The sequence below is a fragment of the Aulostomus chinensis genome, chromosome 19, assembly GCF_037954235.1.
Source record: "Aulostomus chinensis isolate RoL2024-O1b breed Wild chromosome 19, RoL_Achi_v1.0, whole genome shotgun sequence".
Classification (NCBI taxonomy): Eukaryota; Metazoa; Chordata; class Actinopteri; order Syngnathiformes; family Aulostomidae; genus Aulostomus; species Aulostomus chinensis.
Genome location: NC_141338.1, coordinates 8,381,769 through 8,399,395, shown reverse-complemented (window position 1 = coordinate 8,399,395; position 17,627 = coordinate 8,381,769). Strand labels below are relative to the sequence as shown.

The 17,627-nt window shown below is 40.2% G+C and overlaps 1 protein-coding gene across 1 annotated transcript in view; it reads left to right on the top strand.

The window, feature by feature from the left end:
* Nucleotides 1-638: 638 nt before the first annotated feature.
* The window catches only part of nacc2 (NACC family member 2), a 34,661-nt gene continuing 17,672 nt past the window's right edge, over nt 639-17,627 (top strand). The window contains exon 1 of the mRNA XM_086186457.1: nt 639-1,152. The gene's annotated coding sequence lies outside the window, so the exon portion shown is untranslated. The remainder of the gene's footprint in view (nt 1,153-17,627) is intronic.

The following is a 17,627-nucleotide window of genomic DNA, read 5'->3' as shown; positions in this document are numbered from 1 at the left end:
TGGGTGGAATGTTGTGCCTCAAACATATAATTAAATGAAACCACGTGAGAGGGATAAATCTGTAGAGCTGTTAAACATCTCATCTACATCTGAAATGGGACTACACCAGGAGCCACTGTACTCATATTTCATAACCTATTTTAGCTACTTTCAAAGACTTTAGTATGATGACTTATACAAAATTTTTGTTAAAATGTGTATATATATGTATATATATATATATATATATGTATGTATGTATGTATGTATGTATGTATATGCGAGTCTGCAGGCTAAACTAAATCTGTCAAATACATGAGGTGGAGTTACAAACTAAAGCAAATAATAAAGGAGAAACACACACTATTGTGTCAAAACTGCAAAGAATGCCTGAGTAAATGTACAGCTTAGTAACTTTCCACCAGTCACTGCAGCAGGGATGTACTGTGCTCCAGCTCTGTATTATATTGCATGGCTGCAGTAAAGAAAAGTTGACTTCAGGTCACACCGCCAGCAGTTGGCGCTTATTATTTAGCCGAGAATCACACATGCGCATCACGGCAGCCTGATCTGTCGTCACACAAGTACACGTGAGTCAACCACACATGTACATTTCCTTTGGGGAGCCCGTTTAAAACCTAAAACTTGCACTTATATTGTATTTTAACGAAGACACGTGACAGTCAGAGTTGTTGACGGAGCTCCGGGCTACTGGCATGCCTACATGGGGGTTATTCCTTTAAGCCTGCAGGGTGCACCGGGTTCATGTATCGGTAAAGGCGCACGATATGACCGACAGCCCATACGCGGCGTACAGCGCCGTAGAGAAACTACAGTAACCTGGCTGTCCCACCGAAATGTCTGTGTCTTTAAAAAGAACTCTTTGCCAAATGGGACATGATGTCAGGCTGCTCGCGGTCCGTAAAGTGTTCATGTGAGTCGCGTTCACTTCCTGCAAAGGGACGGGAGCGGGCAGGCAGAAAAGAGAGAGAGAGTGAGAAAGAGAGAGAGAGAGGGATAGAGAGATGGGGGACGAGTAGATAGGACGAGAGTAAGCCAGCGGACGAGGGGGAAACCTGGGCCTGCCCTTTCACCAAACTTTACCGAAGAGAAAGCCCTTCCACATCTGCGCCAGCTCACAGCTGCAGCCTATATGGAATAGCGTCAACCCGGGTAAATATATCTTGACTTATATGACGCATTCTCCTCTCGCTTCTCCCTCTTTTCTATACGCGCATCTGCACAACCTGCTGACACCACGGTACGATCATTCATTTGCCTAAAAGTACCTCCTAAACTTGAGCTAGACTCTTAAACTTTCATAAAGTATCGCTAAATGTGAAGGTTGCGTTGGTGGGATGATGAGTGATTCCCACAGAAGTGAACGCGGCAGCTGAAGAATTTAATCAGAGTATTTGTAGCCTCCCCTTGCGCTTTTGAAACCACAGGAAACACGGTGTTGTCATATTTTTAACTGTGTGAGTGGAGAAAGTGTCTTGATATTGAAGTATTGCGTCACGATGAAGTCAAAATATATATTAGGGGGAAAAAAACTCCACCCACAATGCATCTGTTTTTGTGCTTTATGATGCATGATTGCGACAAAGCAATATTATACACGAGATTTAAGATTCTTTATCTACTGACAACAACACTGCGTGGCACTCCCTGAGAGTAGAAGAGTAGAAGCACGTTAGAGAACTCAATAAAGAGTACATTAGCTAGAAATATAAACTAAATATATATACATATATGCATGCATAAAAAAATAAGACAGTAAGATGTGTAAATGAACACTAAATAATCAGAAGCATATGAACACAAAGGTATATAAGTCTCAGAGGGTGCATAAAAATCATAATCCTATATAATTTGCCTTTTAAATCTTCACGTGCATTTTTCCTGCGTTGAAATCATTCTCATCATCTATAAATTGTTTTTTTTTAGTTAAAACATTACATAAACTAAAAATTTTCATTTACTGCCCTTTCTGAGTCACAAGTAACATCTTTTGTGCAGAATTTGCAGCTAAATTGATCAAAACGCTAAAATTAATCGCATGCATTAAAACGAATCAGATTAGATAAGTATAACGTGGGGGGGGGGTGTGAAAAAGTGTCCTATTTATTTAATTATTGCCTGTTTTAGTATCAGATCTGTGGCTTGATTGACCGTTGAACCCTGAAGGAGCCAGGTGACAGTATGTACAGTGCTTTCCCCCCTCCTGTGTGTGTGTGTGCGCGCGTGCGTGCATTTGTGTGGCTCATCGGCAAGTAGCTTGTGGCAATTTTCTTCATTTCCTGTCACTTTCCTTCCCTCTCACGTAAGCTTGCTCTTTTTATCTTTTAACCGAGAGTTTGTTCCCAAATATCTGCAAGTTACCTCAGCGGCAGCCCGGACCAGAGGAGTCTCGCCTCACGCTTGTTGTCTAATATTCTCAGGAATCATTCAAGTTGTGTCATGAAGTTCACATCTTATTCAAAATTACCGTCCTCACTATTTACGCTCCCCTCATTTTCTGCTGGATGTTATGCTGGATAATATGTACTTTAGTTCCCTTCTGAGTAACTAAATGATATATTTATAGGCATACCTGACAGCCTTAAGGCAACACAAGGACAGCTTTTAGTTTATGATTACCCAACACACACACACACACACACACACACACACACACACACACACACACACACACAAAGATGCGCACTCACTCTATGTGCAACATTTACATGCAATTTTTTTCTTTCTCTCTAAACGGAGGCCTTCCAACACCACTCGTCTTTGTCTTGGATGTCTGCCAAAGGATCGTGATGGCTCTCAACAGCTGTATTTGTCTGTGTGTGTGTGTGTGTGTGTGTGTGTGTGTGTGTGTGTGTGTGTGTGTGTGTGTGTGTGTGTGTGTGTGTGTGTGTATGTGTGTTCTTGCCGTGTCCCGGGATGCCCTTCCTCCATAGGCCAGCCTCACACTATACAGCATTCCACAAGGGGGCCCGGGGCTGTGACCAAGAGGGGAGAGTCAAGGAGAGAAAGAAAGGAAAAAAAGAGAGAGAGAGGGGGAGAAAATAACAGTACAGTTAAGAACAGTACTGATGAAGAGTGTCATTACTGGAAATTAATCGAGATCTGTGCAAGAATTTATATGAAACAAATTTAAGGTGTTGAGCTGATGGAAAAAAGTAACCTCCAGGTGATTTCCAGTTTTAACTTCTTCGTTCAACATGGCACACTCATAAGAAAAGCAGCACACTCATATTAAAACCCCTCCAACGAGAGCTGTACTGGTGAAAGAGATATGAAGACGAAAAAAAAAGTCCCCCCTAAAATTTCCAGACCACAACAATACCAGCCAGTATGAAAAGGACCCAGGAGTTGCTTCAGTACGTGCCCACATGCTCGACACACTGTTTGTGTGTGTGTGTGTGTGTGTGTGTGTGTGTGTGTGTATATACACATAAATATATATATAGAGAGAAAGAGAGTTTGTTTATATGTGTATGAATTTCCATTCCTGAGACAGTGATGACTCACTCCTGATGGTATGTGATACAGGGCACCAGTCATACATCACATTCTCATACAGTAGTCTGTGTATGTAGCGCTGCTCTAGTTAAGCCCTGCTCCTGGTGTGTGTTCAGGCTTGTTGGTTGCAGTTCATGGAACTGAAATGAAAGCAGCGAAGACACGTCTTTCTTCTGTATGCCAAGTATGGTGCGTTTTGCTGAGAAGGAGTGTTCAGATGTAGATTCTATATTTCATGGAAGCCTGTCAAGAGTTTTGTTTTCTGGTGTGTTTTTTCAGCTCACAGTAGTTTCTAATTGACTGTGTAGGTGTCAAGTTGCTTTTTCCTTGAAGAAGCAACAGTTAAAATGTGCTGTTACATCACATTTTCAGGTCTTTATGGCACAGGTACTGTTATTTCAAAACCTAAACATTTTATAAGAACAACTAAAAGTGATATATATTTGCTTGGTTCTTTTGGTACTGGCCTTCTTATACGACATGTCATGTTTGTTTTTGCATGGTTTTGGTCACTTTGGATTCAGATGAGCAACGTTTTTCAGAAAACAGGAAGACAACAGTCACCGTTGGTGACGTGAACATAAAGAGTTAACCCCCACTACCGTATCCGCTGCTTGTCAGCAAACGTAAAGTCCTAAATACCCCGTCAACACACCCATGAAATAGCAACAACCACCAAACCACTTTATCAATTCCACAAGTTCTTAAACGAGGCCGTCCACTGCTCCCTCCACCTCTGTATACAGACTTTTTTGACTCCGCATGATTTCCAGCTTTCCTGTGTACATAACAACAAGGGCTGCTAGATAGCATCAGTCGCTTTTACATGATTTTAGGTCATTTTTTTAGCTTGTATGTCCGACCTATTTTCCCATTCTTCTGGGAGCGCAAACTGAAACCTAATGGCTTCCCAAATGCCATTTTGATTGCTGCGACTGCAGTTGTCTTGGTTGGTGATGTTTTGTGTAGTTGGGCCTGGTTTTGGCTCGACCGTCTCCACCAAGGTAGTCAAGAAACAAGTGATCAAATATCATAGCTAAACAACAAATTATGTCTCGGAAAACATTTGGGGCAAGTAACAATGCAATAATAGAATCCTCATTCGCGTTTGAGAAAGCCATTGCTTTTACATGATCTCATTCATTCTCTAAGAATGGGATCCGTCAATGGATTGGTTCTGCATGTCATGGCGGTATATTTTCACAAGCTAGATATATGAATCTCTTACCTCACCTATAGAGAAAGTATATATTCATTAAACCACATTAGTGTGTTTAGAGGAAAATACTCGTGAACTCAAGGAACACAGATGAATGGAATTTGGAGACCCAAGTGACCCTACATTTTCCGTATATTTTCATATTCCTAAATGACATGTCAGCTAACCCGCTCATTAGAGGAGCTTTCCATTAGAGTTATTTTCCAACCAGCCACTATCAGCCCAATATAATAATTTAATGTATTTGTGCAGGTGTGTGTGCGTGCAGAGAGCGGGGAAATCCCCACACCCCACACACCATTTTCAGCAAATGAAATCACAGAAGCGCTTATTGCAATAAAAATACTTATTCTGGATACCACACTGAAGGACCAAAATGAAGCCATCTTTGTAAACATAGTGCCGGGCAAGTAAAATTTTTCTTTTTAAAACAACGTAAAGTAGCAACAGCAGCAACCTCTACTGATACAAATGATAAAATACAGGACTCTGGCATGTTGGATTCTCTTAATATGAGTAAGATTTGGAGGGAAACACCGGATTTTGATAGCAAGACCGGGATAAAGAGGCAGTTGTTTTAATAGGATGTGAAAACCCTTTTTTTTCTATTGTGACATCATTCATGCTTATGGTTGATCCTCTGTGGCTGTTGATCTGGACCCACAACAGTTATGTGCGTGTTAAATCAACCTTGAGGAACGATCATATTTTTGTCCTGTACCTTTTTTTTTATTTTTAGCCCCCCTCGTAAAACGTCGCCTTCACCCTTTTAGCTTCTCACATAAATTCTGAGAATTCCGAGCTAGCTTCACGTTACCTGAAAGCAACACTTTCCAAGGTAGTGCCAAGATAAGTGCTGGGTCATCTCACATTACGTTACAGTATTGTGGATTTATGAGCAGCTGAGAAGTGGGAAAGTTCCAACCTCCGATGTGGGAAAATGCACTGAATGCATGTTGAAGTTTAAATATTCCACACGGGAAGTGAACACTTTTTAAGAGCTTGCAGAAGTTACGCTGGTCGACAAGGGCAGCAGTTGTGGCAAAAGACGAGAAGCATAAAGTGATTCGCACAGGTAAATGTGATGTCAAATACTCAGCAGCAACTTTCAAAAATGTGTTTTTGGTTGAGGTTTTGTGTAGCTAACATCGTGTTATTCAACTAGCTAACGCTACCTGTCAGTAGATAACTGCCAGAAATCTGTTGAAATATTGACCTCCTCTGAGCTTCATTTCATTCCAGTTTGGTTTAGAGCAATGATGACAAATTTGTTTGTGACTATTCTATAATCTGATATCAGAAATAGAACAGATTGCCTGGGGGCAACTATGTTCTTGTTGCTACATGAACGCTTTTAAGTGGAAAGCGTAACGTTCCCAAATGGCAACTTTCCCAATTTTCGTCTGCCTGAATGCACATATAGTGCAAAAACAAACGTTCCAAACATGGAGGAAAAATGGAAGAGGCACCAGTTTGTTTACTGTAAGTCAGCGTACCGTGTGGAACCTGTCAATCGAAGCTTAAAGTGCTACATAATGTTGCTTTAAAACAGCATTTTAAAATGAAATCAATTTCGGCCCAGTGGAGCGCAGAAATGATCTGACAGACAAATTGATGTTGTTTGTTTATTTCCAGAAAATGGCCACGTGAGAAGGGCGTGACAAATCAGGAATGGATACGTCGTAACTGATTGGTTTTGTTTAATTTCACGCAAATAAGAATAAAATACATGTAAATTCATACAAAACATAAAAGGAAATGAAATAAAATGAGATAAGCTGTCAGTAGTGTGTGAGTAGAGGATCAGACACAGCATGGACAAACGCATTTACAACTACAAAATATTAAAACTTACCTAAAAGCCCCATAAAGTAGGTATAAATAGGCAAGATACAAACCAATAGACACGTGGCAAATGGAAATAACAGCACAGATCAAATGGACTGAGTTCAGAAGTTCATTGCCATTTAGGGTATATGAATTTAAACACATTTTAGTAACAACTGCTGCTTTAAGCTCTTTTTAAAAACAGACACAGATAAGCTTCCACAGTTGCTGCTCCAAGATTGTGGAACCAGTTGCCTTTAGACATTAGATGTTCTCCCACACCATCTCCGTTTTTAAATCTAGGTTAAAGACTCAGTGCAGTATTCTTTGGCCTGTTTTGGCCCTCGAATTTTTTTCAATCTATTGTCATGTTTGTAGTTGCTTATTGTTGTCAAATTTGGATCAAATTTATTAGGTTTGCTTGATTTTTACATGACTGGAAGAGATCAAGTTCAATTTAATGTTGCTTTTATTTAGAAAAACCTTCATTTGTGGTCTTACCGTAATGTCTAGCACATGCATGACCTGCAAAACTACGTCAGGGCTCATTTGACTGTAGTTTTTGAAGTGGAGTGTCACTTGACTGCAGTGCTGTTTGTTACGCTGCCCGAGGAGAAAATGCTGTATGTGTGCTGTATTTTATTTTCGTGATAACTTAGCAAATGATCCTGTCGCTGCTCCATTTGCTCATCCTCAAAGTGAAGGAGAAATACATGAGAGAGCTTTAGACTTAATATTGAATATTCCTGTAATATCTGTGGTCTGCAAAATGAAACAATCCATCATTTGTTTTATATATACCAGAATATTGGGGAGGGGGGGAGGAGTTCAGCATTACATAAGACGGAAGACTGGGCCAACAATCCACTTTCAAGATAAGAAATTTTCACTTGTTTTAAAAGCGGTGGAAAGTATAAAGATCGTATCTTTTTGTAGAATTGATTTAATCCATCCATCCATCCATTTTCTTCTGCTTGTCCTGTTAAGGGTCATGGGGGGGGGCTGGAGCCTATCCCAGCAGCCTTCGGGCGAGAGGCGGGGTTCACCCTGGACAGGTCACCAGTCCATCGCAGGGCCAACACATAGAGACTGACAACCATTCACTCTCACATTCACACCTACGGTCAATGTAGAGTATCAATCAGCCTCATCCCCTCTTGATGTCTTTGGACTGTGAGAGGAAGCTGGAGTACCAGAGAGAACCCACACAGGAACAGGGAGAACATGGAGACTCACACAGAAAGATCCCGGGGCTCCGGACACGGAACCCTCTTGCTGTGAGGCGACAGTGCTGACCACTGCAACACAGTGCCGCCTGAATTGATTTAATTATTTTTGAAATTTCACATTCATAAGAAGAGTTGGGCAGTTGCCAAACCAAATACAAATTTATAACACAAACTGCATCAACACTGAATTGTGATAAAAGACCTTAAAATTTACTTTTAAACTTCTCGTGATGTTCTTCTCGTATTATTCATTTTCTTTTGTCCTCTTATGGCATGCAAATTTGTGTAGGTGGCATGAATGAATTTGTTTCTATATACAAGTGAAAATGTTCTTCCAGAGCGATAAAAAGTCCGAATAAGTAGCAGCAATCATTTTGCAGTTGCTGAGAGAAATGCTGATATTAAAGTGGGTGTGGCCTAACCTCCAATTTGCCGAACGGTTGCCAATGCACCATCGTGCAGGAGAGGCACGTTACACTAACGCACCATACTGGCAATTTACACCAGAACAAGGTTGAACATAAAGAATTGAAAAACAGAAATAGAGGTTGTGATGAATTGCTTTATTTTGGTGCAGGAATCAACACAAATTTGAAGTTTCTACACACGAGACCTTTGTTTGAGTCACAGGCAAAGATCTTGAAAATGCTTTGAACGGTAATTTTTTAATATTCCAGTTTAATTCTGGTGGAGGAAGGAAATATTAATGTAGTAGTTTAACATGATAGGAAAAAAATGGAGCGACCCTGCCCATTTACCATGTAAGGTGGCGTCATTTTTATTCTTAGAAATACTTTGCATTCTGTCATCGGTCCTTCTACTTTTAGCCGTGCTTAAGGAAAACGCATATTTGAGGATGAGATTAAAAACAGGCATCTATGTGTGCCTTTCTGTTTATCTTGCACCTTCATTTCTTATTCCCCCAGTGGTTTGAAGTATACACCAAGATAATAACACTACTATTGATCCAACTGTCTGACACCATAAAGTCCAAATTTTGCAGCTCTATTGTTGTGTACTCAGTACAAACAAACACAGATACAGCAAATGTATGTACTCGCTAAAACACAGAGGAGAGGGAAAACTAGCAAGGGAGCAAGTGAGAGAAAGAGAGGATTAGCAAAAAGCTATTAGGACTCTTGAAATGTAACTGATTTGGGTGGCTTTGGCTCACTACGTGCTTTTCAGGAAGCCTTCCAAGATTGAGACAATGAACAGTAAACATGGCATGTTCCTCAGAACAATTCCACATTAGATCTCAGAGATCACGTGTCTTATTTTTCTCAGAACTGACTGCCCCCACACTACAGTACATTGCGGATAACTGTAGCAGCTAAATTTTATGTTTTCAGTGTATGTACCGTACTTACACTTGTCAAGGAGCTCTCACAAACTGACAAATGTGCAGAATCCACTTTCTCGTTTTCTCTGTCTCACTCTCTCACTCTGTCTCAGAGATTTCTGGTAAGTGACATGTTTGGCCATTGGCATAATGCCTAGCAAGATCACATGGCATGAATGTCGTGCCTGTATTGTGCGTTTGTGTGTGTGTGTGTGTGTGTGTGTGTGTGTGTGTGTGTGTTGGAGTGTGCATGTCTGTGCATTTGTGCCTGAATAGAAAGAACAGAAAGGGAGCATGTGCACATTCGAATGTTACAAGTATTTTCAGCATGAATAGCAGCACGTAGCCATTGCAGAGAATTATAGTGCTAAGAATGATGGCGAGATGCGTTTTTGATAAAGTCATGAGATTTGTTTTCAAAAAGGATGGAAAATTAGATTTTGCACTTAATGATACTTCATAGTCAAAGCTAATGTGCTTCATTTGATGGTATTTGTGGCATCAGTACGCACATTAAAAATTCATGAAGATTTTGGAGCCCGATTATTTCACTTTTTCACCTACATAGAGTCAGTAAGTGTGATATATCATCTGTATCATTCAGGGGATCTTTTATTTTTCAGGTGCAGTTTCAGGTTACACTCATGCAGATCGTGTGTGTGAGTTGCTGCAGGATTAATGTGCATTAGGAGCAAAGATTTCAAAGTCTTTAATATGTGCTTTGTTTAAACTCAGACTTAATTTGAACCTTTGTTGAACTCCTGTTGTGCGTTTGATTTACAGTGAATTTAGGGCTCATTATCCTCACTGAGATATCAGCGTTTTCATTCCCCATGTCTTTGCAATCGCTTTTACGAGACAGTAGCCTGACGTGGTTTAGAACTGTTTTCTCAGATCTTTTCAGTTACAATGAGGGGACATCTGACTTACAGTGAAAGTCAAACCTATAATTTTGGGGATGACGCACCCTGACATACAAACACACACACACACACATGCACACACAAACACATAAATAAAGAGAATCATGCCGACGCAGACAGACAGAGAGAAAGAGAGCACTGTGAATGGCATTCATCCCCACAGCCCACCTCAATTTTCCATGCTCTTTTTGCTATGTGCTGTGCATAATTAAATTTCTGCTAACTTCAAGCCTCTCTTCAGGCTTCTGCCTGTAAACAAAGTCTGCAAATTAGTGCATAAGGTCATAAAGGAGGGAAGCAAATACACTGACACCTCCACCACCCTGTGACGTTGGCCTGACCTGTACTGTATGTGCTCCTCATGTCCTAAGAGTCTGACAGAAGACTTTTAGGACCCGCTGGAAAAAGACGGGAGGTGGATAGTTTTCACTACATGGCCCACCTCCCATTTCCACAGCTAAACATGCGTTAGCAGCAATTACTGCTAAAGAGCAACATATAATACCTGAAATTGTGATCCACGCAGAAGGGAAAATACACTTTTTACTATACTATAGCGTACTATTACAAATGAAGGTTCAAAGTGATATTTGGTTTCACAACCCCTTTGCTTTTAAAATTTGTCCCAATATTCAAGGTGCTTTCCTACCAATTTGTGTGAGTTTATGCCGATGACAACACGTTTTATTTTACAATCCTGTTTTTGTAAATTGTATTTCTGAAATTGAGGGAACAGATAAGATACATTTACTTTCTCGAGAGATTCAGATGGGAAAATTGATACTACTTACATATCTGTGTATTTACACTGGCTATCGGGCCTGGCGTAAAGGCTCGGCTTTGTCATTAACTCAAATACTTTCCAGCTACTAGCACGTCTAAAGTTCATCCACCACCGACCGGTAAGAATTTTAACGTATTTAAGACTAAATCTTTTGCCCTTTTTTCTGTATGACATGAAGAGGTTGACACGAGTTAGTGTCGTGACAACTAACTGATGGATCTTCTTGCTAAATTTGCTACAGATCTTCAGTTTCCCTGGAGGATACGTTTTAATGACTTAGTTGGTCTTTTAACTTCTCCCAGTGAATTTATCGCTGCATCACTTGATAGATTGGCACCTGCTTTGATATTTATGCTTCCCAGAACTTTTCCTTGAGCAATACCGAGATGTGTACCTCTTTTGTTTTTATTGAAATGATTAGTTAATGGTTGGATCTCACTGACATTTTGTACCGTCATCCACATTTTTGAATTTTGTTTGCTCAGTACATTGATTCATGACCAACTAATTGCAAACCTCAGTCAACCACAGGTATAATTTGTGTTACGCGCTAATAATGTTAGCATGCTGCTCGGGGATCAAGAACTCAGCTTGTCAAATTCACTGTTATATTTCCAGTCACGGGTATTTTAGCCTATATTTACATACATTTTGCCGAATTGGCACCATTAGAAGTCAGCCATTTGTACATCTAGCTTGCAGTCTACCCCTGAATGTACAAACAACTATCAGAGGATTACTTTAATTCTCCAGAAAACTTGTGATGTTATGATATCCAGATAAGTTCTGAGGCGTCTTTCTTTCCATGACTCGTCAGCAGATTTATGGCACATTTAGACACAGTGGACATTGAATGTCCTCAGGATATCACAGGATTTCCCACTTGAACATACAGTATGTGTTTAATGTCTGTGTTTTACTGAATCAGGTTTCCAAGAAGGACTATGATATTTGACTAAAGGACCTTTGCCTTAAATTCAACTCTTGAGCACCCTCAAAGGGAGGCTTTTGGCTTTGTTGAATGTCCGTGTCTACGGATCATATCCTGTAATTTCCAGATGGTTAAATATTTCATTCCCCACCTCCCCTTGTGATGTTAATCCCATTTGAATGGGGCTTTAGTCTTGTTACCTTCTAACTGAGGCTGCCTAGCTGTTTTCCTCCATCTCCCAGTCTAAGCTAAGACTTCTGGTTGCTGTCTGTAGTTTTTATAATCCATAAAAGATGCATATAAATGCATTACATCTAATTCTTGACAAGAAAAAGAAAAATCTATTGGTTCAACATAAATAACCAAATTTCCATTGTTACATTGAGTTGCTCCATCGTGGAAGTTTGGAAACTAATCAGTTCCTGGAAACATGTAGAAATATGTCATCAGCACAAATATGTTTTATATTTTGTGCTCTGAATTCTGTCATAAAGCCACGTACATGCTTGACAATACCCTTTTCTTATCCCCAGCATCTAACTTGTGCATATTTGTGGGGGAAATGAATGAGGTTTTTTTTTTTTTTTTTTTTAGCTATGAGAGGATGCTGCCAATTTCTCTGCTGTTTACTCAATTCTGACTTGAGACAGAGATAAACAAGCTGTGTTGACATAGGTCAGCTAGGGCCCTTTTCAGGGTTTTACCAGTGTAATGAGGTTATCCAAGGTGACATGTTATTTGAGCACATGTATGCTAACTCAGTGGAGCACTGACTGGAAGACTCTGAGGTCACAGTAAAGTGTCTGCGGGGAGGGCGGGAGTATGTTCTCAAAATAAATGTGTATGCATTGCTGTGAACAGACTGTCTTTCATGATGCACTATAACACTAGACAACATTGTGATTGTCTTTTTTTTTTAATCGTGGTGAATTTTTTTTTTTTTTGTGTCATGAGACATTCATCACCTACCATAACTGGGTGATCATGATATCAAACAGCAGAGCACTGTACTCTCTGGCTGTATGTCTGTGTGTGTGTGTGTGTGTGTGTGTGTGTGTGTGTGTTTGTGTGCCTGTGTGTAGACAGTAGAGCACTGATGCTGAAAGATGTGTCCTCATTTTTTTTTTTTTTTTTTTGCTCAGCGCTGGGCTCGTCTGGCTGCCATGTTGGACTGATCTGATGTCACGCATGTGTCACTGCAGAACAATCAGCTCAGAAATGACAGCTAGAGGGATCGAAATGGCGTGTTTTTGCTCTCACGTCCCCCTTTTCTTTACTTTTGTGTCACTCTTTTTAAAAAAATTTTACTCACTTTGTGTCATACCCGCTGGTCCTCAAGAAGGCTAAAAAGCATGTAAGCGGAGAGTGTTTTTCAGCTTTCACAGTTTGTTGTTGAGTAACACACTGAAATATGTTTTGTTTGTTCAAATCCATGCGGTGCCTTTAAGTTGGGCTGGGACAACAGAGCTCCACGCTTTTTGAATGGTTCCAGAAATGAGTGTCCCATTCATTTGCTGATGTTTCAGAAAACCTTTTGTAGAACAGTTTTAAATCTGGAATCCAAGCAAACCTACTAACAGATGAGTTCGGAAAAAATTTCAGATAGATTCAGAGCTAAAAGAAGGAAAAAGGAAAATTCCAAAATGGAAAAAAGGCCGTGCACATAATTATCTTAAGAGTTAAGGAACTAATCCCTTTATAATCCATGCAAAGCAGATGATATTTCCAACCTAATGTTTAACATAACTAAATTTGGAATCAACTTGCCATTTTTTTATTTTGGCTATTGCTAGTGCACAAGCTAGCTAGCTAAATTCTTACTGTTGTCAATTAAAATAAAATAGCTCAATATCGGATGTTGCTTTCCTATAGAATCACAAAGGGGAACTAATTTTTTCCACAGTTCCTAGCAAGCAAACAAGGGCCATCTGCGACTGGTGGAGTAAACATTTCCAGGGTACAGCACACGCCATGAATTAGAGACCTCCCTGCACACTTTAAAATTTCTTCTTAAACCAGCAAACTACAACCTGGAGGCTTCTACAGCAGCAGATGCCATTGTTTCAGCGTGATCCTTGAGTGGTTACAGCGTTATGGCTAATAATCAAATTTTCTCTGGAGAATATGAATGGCAATTTCACATCCGAAACCGCACTGCTTAGATCTATAGAACATATTGAGTTACAGATAAACCAATCAAAAAGTCATCAACAAACATCAACATTTTTGCTTATTGCTTTAATTCAAAGTCAATTTACTCAACAGACAAATATCGAAATAGAGACAGGATGTAGATAAACCCACAAGTAAAAGTTAAGTATTATCTAACCGATCCAGTCCTCGGTATCTGTGCTATAAAGCGTATGTCTGTGCAGGATCAGCACAGATAGGCTTTCATTTCACGCTGATTCATTCATTTCCTTCATGTTTTACTGCCTCATGCACCATGAAAATCAAATCATGTTTGGAACAAATCCATAGGGTGTGTCGCCAGACTCGCCACTGATACGCTCACAAACATAGAGACGTCCTGTGAAATGTAACTTAATTGCAGTCCTTGTGTGACAGTCAGTGACACTCTGCAGGCCATCTCATGGCCTCTGTTGTCCCCAAATGAAGGTCATGCTAAAGAGAGAGGATATCAATTTAGTTTTAGGGCTCTGCGCCTGTGAATCCAGCAAATGCACAAATCCAGACTTTTAGTATTGAATATCAGATATCCTGTAACCAGGAGCCTTAGTGCAGCAGTGACACACCTGTTTTTAAATGTTCTTATCTTGCAAGAATAAATTATCAAGGTGCTGTACAGGCAGACAACACCAGTTAATTAGCTCCTTTTTAAACCAGTACATTCGCTGCTATTGCGTAATCACAGTTTGAAAACGAAGGAGTATATTCAAGACACACCACAAAAGCTTCTCCTGAGAATAAACTGATGTCCTTGTCAAAGCAGAGTCACAAGGCAGGAGTACAACACCTTAGATGATGCCAGGGAAAATGATGTCTGTTTCAAGTGGCGCTCCCTTTTTCTAGAGATGGACAGTTCTGACTGGAAAAGAAAAAGATCCTATTTCCCTGTATATTTTCTGGATTTAGTTGTTGTACGCAACTTCCAGTTTATTAAGTACATATCAAGCTTGAACTGAGACAAGGCCCTGCAACAAATCTCCCCTCAAGAATGTTATAACTTCCAGATTTTAATAAAGTTATTGTTTTAATGAGTTGTTAATTCAACTTTTGTGTAATCTTGGTTTGTGGTGTGGTTAAATTTTGGGGCTAAGTGTTACTTCAAGCTAAACAGGGAAGGCAGTCCTAATAATACACTCTTTCTTATGCTGACTGTAATTTGTGTTCAAATTAAAGATACCACGTGTATGAATGACACCATTGTCTGTTTGCCCTCTACCGAGCATTTCTTTCCCAGCCACATCACAGCAGCCCTGGAAATAAACAGGCAAAGGTGGGAAAAACCTGTCAAGTTTTATACTTGGCAGGAGATCAGTGCAGACCAGCGTAAAATTAGGGCCCTTCTGCACATGAAAAATGTACAGTTGTGTGATATATTTTGGACACCCGCTAAGTCACATGGTGGCCATGTGCAGACGCCAGTCTAAAGGATTTATTAGTTGGAGACGATCCAAAAAAAGAGATATCACATGACAGACATGATGCAGTTTACATGGACACATTTATTCTCTTGAATCCCTCCGAATCTTCCAACTATAAAGGAAGGAATCTCATTCTGTGTGTGTGTGTGCACGCGCGCGCGTGTGAGTGACTGTTGTTAAGCTTTTCTAGACAACCGTGTTGTCCTAAGAGAGGATGTTCCATACATTAGCTGTGAAGCTAACAAAAGCTAGCTTGACCACTTGATGTGTTTCGGACAATATCTTTATTTGCAATCAGCTGTTTCACTGCTTATTTTATGTCTGGTTTTAGACATTATCTTAACTGTGTTGTTGATCGCCTAAAATCGCTAAAACTAAGAATACCGGCCTGCTTCAAAATTTAAGAGCCCCTGGTCTGGCTAAGAAGATCCAAATCACGGCTCGCTTAAAAGATGAATACGAGGTTGCTTTTTTGGATGCTTTCTCAATTCATATCAGCTGTCCCACTATCTCGTTTATCACCACATTTGGATGCTATCTTTTGTTACTATGCAGTAATTATTTTATGACCACAGTGGTTTTTGTCAAACAAGCAACTAATAAAAGTTGAGTTTCTGTTTGATTGTTTCGCCATGGTTGGCTCAGTATCAACTATAATCTGCCTTTTCTGAAAAAGCGAGTTCTGAACAGGCATTGCACTAACTTCTAGAACTGGAAGACTTTTATCTTCCCTCTTTCTCTTCCTGTGCTACTTACGCTGCTTCCTTTTAATTGGTAAAATGGGGGACTTTTCAGTGTTGTGTCAGGTTTTGTTCAAAATATCTGTCTTGCGTGAGTCCTAGTTTCATAGCTGCTTATAATGTCACTCATGTGTTTCTATAAACTGGAATGACCTGTAGGCCTCATGCTTCTGCAATATGAGCTTAGTATTACAGGGATTTGTTTTCCCAGAAGACAGTCTGGGAGGCCGTCTTAGTGGAGCTGACATTTTGGAGTCAGTTATGTGGAGTCTCTTCTGATGAGAATTAATTCACTTTTTTCTTTTTGTTTCCCGACTATACCAATATGTTTTCCTTTCAGACCTTTTTCTTCCCTCTCTAGGAACTTTGTCTAAGTTTTACCTTTCTTTATCACTCTGCCTCATTTCCCCTCCCTCCTCTGTAACTGTCTGTGAACTCGTCAACTTCTGTCTTATTTTTTTCTTTCAGCATCTTTCACACACACACACACACACACACACACACACACACACACACACACGCACACACACACACAAACACAAACACACGCACTATCCTCTCCTTGTTTTCACCTATTTCCTCTCCTCCACTCCTTCGTTTCACTTCACAAGTTAATCTCCCCACATACTTTTCTGATTTCTCCCCCCCGCCTATGTCTCTTCAGCTTGTAACTGTGAGCCTAAAAGCCTTTATGTATATTCAAGGTTATGATTTTTGATACGTATGGGATTGTATCCAGCAATCGTGATATTCCCAGCCACCAGAGTTTGGTGTGATGTAGTAGCTGCTGATACTGTTTGTCTGTCAGCATGCACTTGGAGTCCATTTGCAATGCCTTCGCCTCAGGAGATCACTCACACTCACAAATGCATACACACACACACACACACACACACACACACACACACACACACATATATGCAATATATCTGCCTTTCCCCTCAGACTCACTTCGCATTAATGGTATATATAAATATATTTATGTGCGCATGTTGACTGTTGCTCCTGAGAATGGGACAGTATAGGTGGGGGTTACTCTTCGTGATCATGTTATGCTAGTGCAGGGAAAGAGATTTAGGAACAAAACAACTGATGCAACGCAGCAGATGACACAGATTGACCAGAACAAATTGGTTGCCCCCCCCCCAAAAAAAGAGGTGATGGAGCCAAACAATTACTTATTCTTCTAATTGCCAAACCCTTCTGAGCAATGAACCAATTGATTGAATAGCCAAAATCCTTTACACACCCAACTGAGCTGCATTAGTAACGGCCATAATTGGCAACAACTGTTAGGGCTGTCACTTTTCAAGCACTAATGCAGATACCTTTTATACATGCGACCCATAGCTTCCTTCTAAACGACTTCCTCTTACAGTAAGGTCCCTCAGTTATGCCTTCCGTAACGGTAATTGAAAAAGAAATAAACTTGTAGTGCGTGTCATGTTGTCTCCATACTCTGGCGGTCCACGCTTACATCATAGGCTCCACCCACTTCACTGTTACCATTGCAGCTTTGTAGCTGA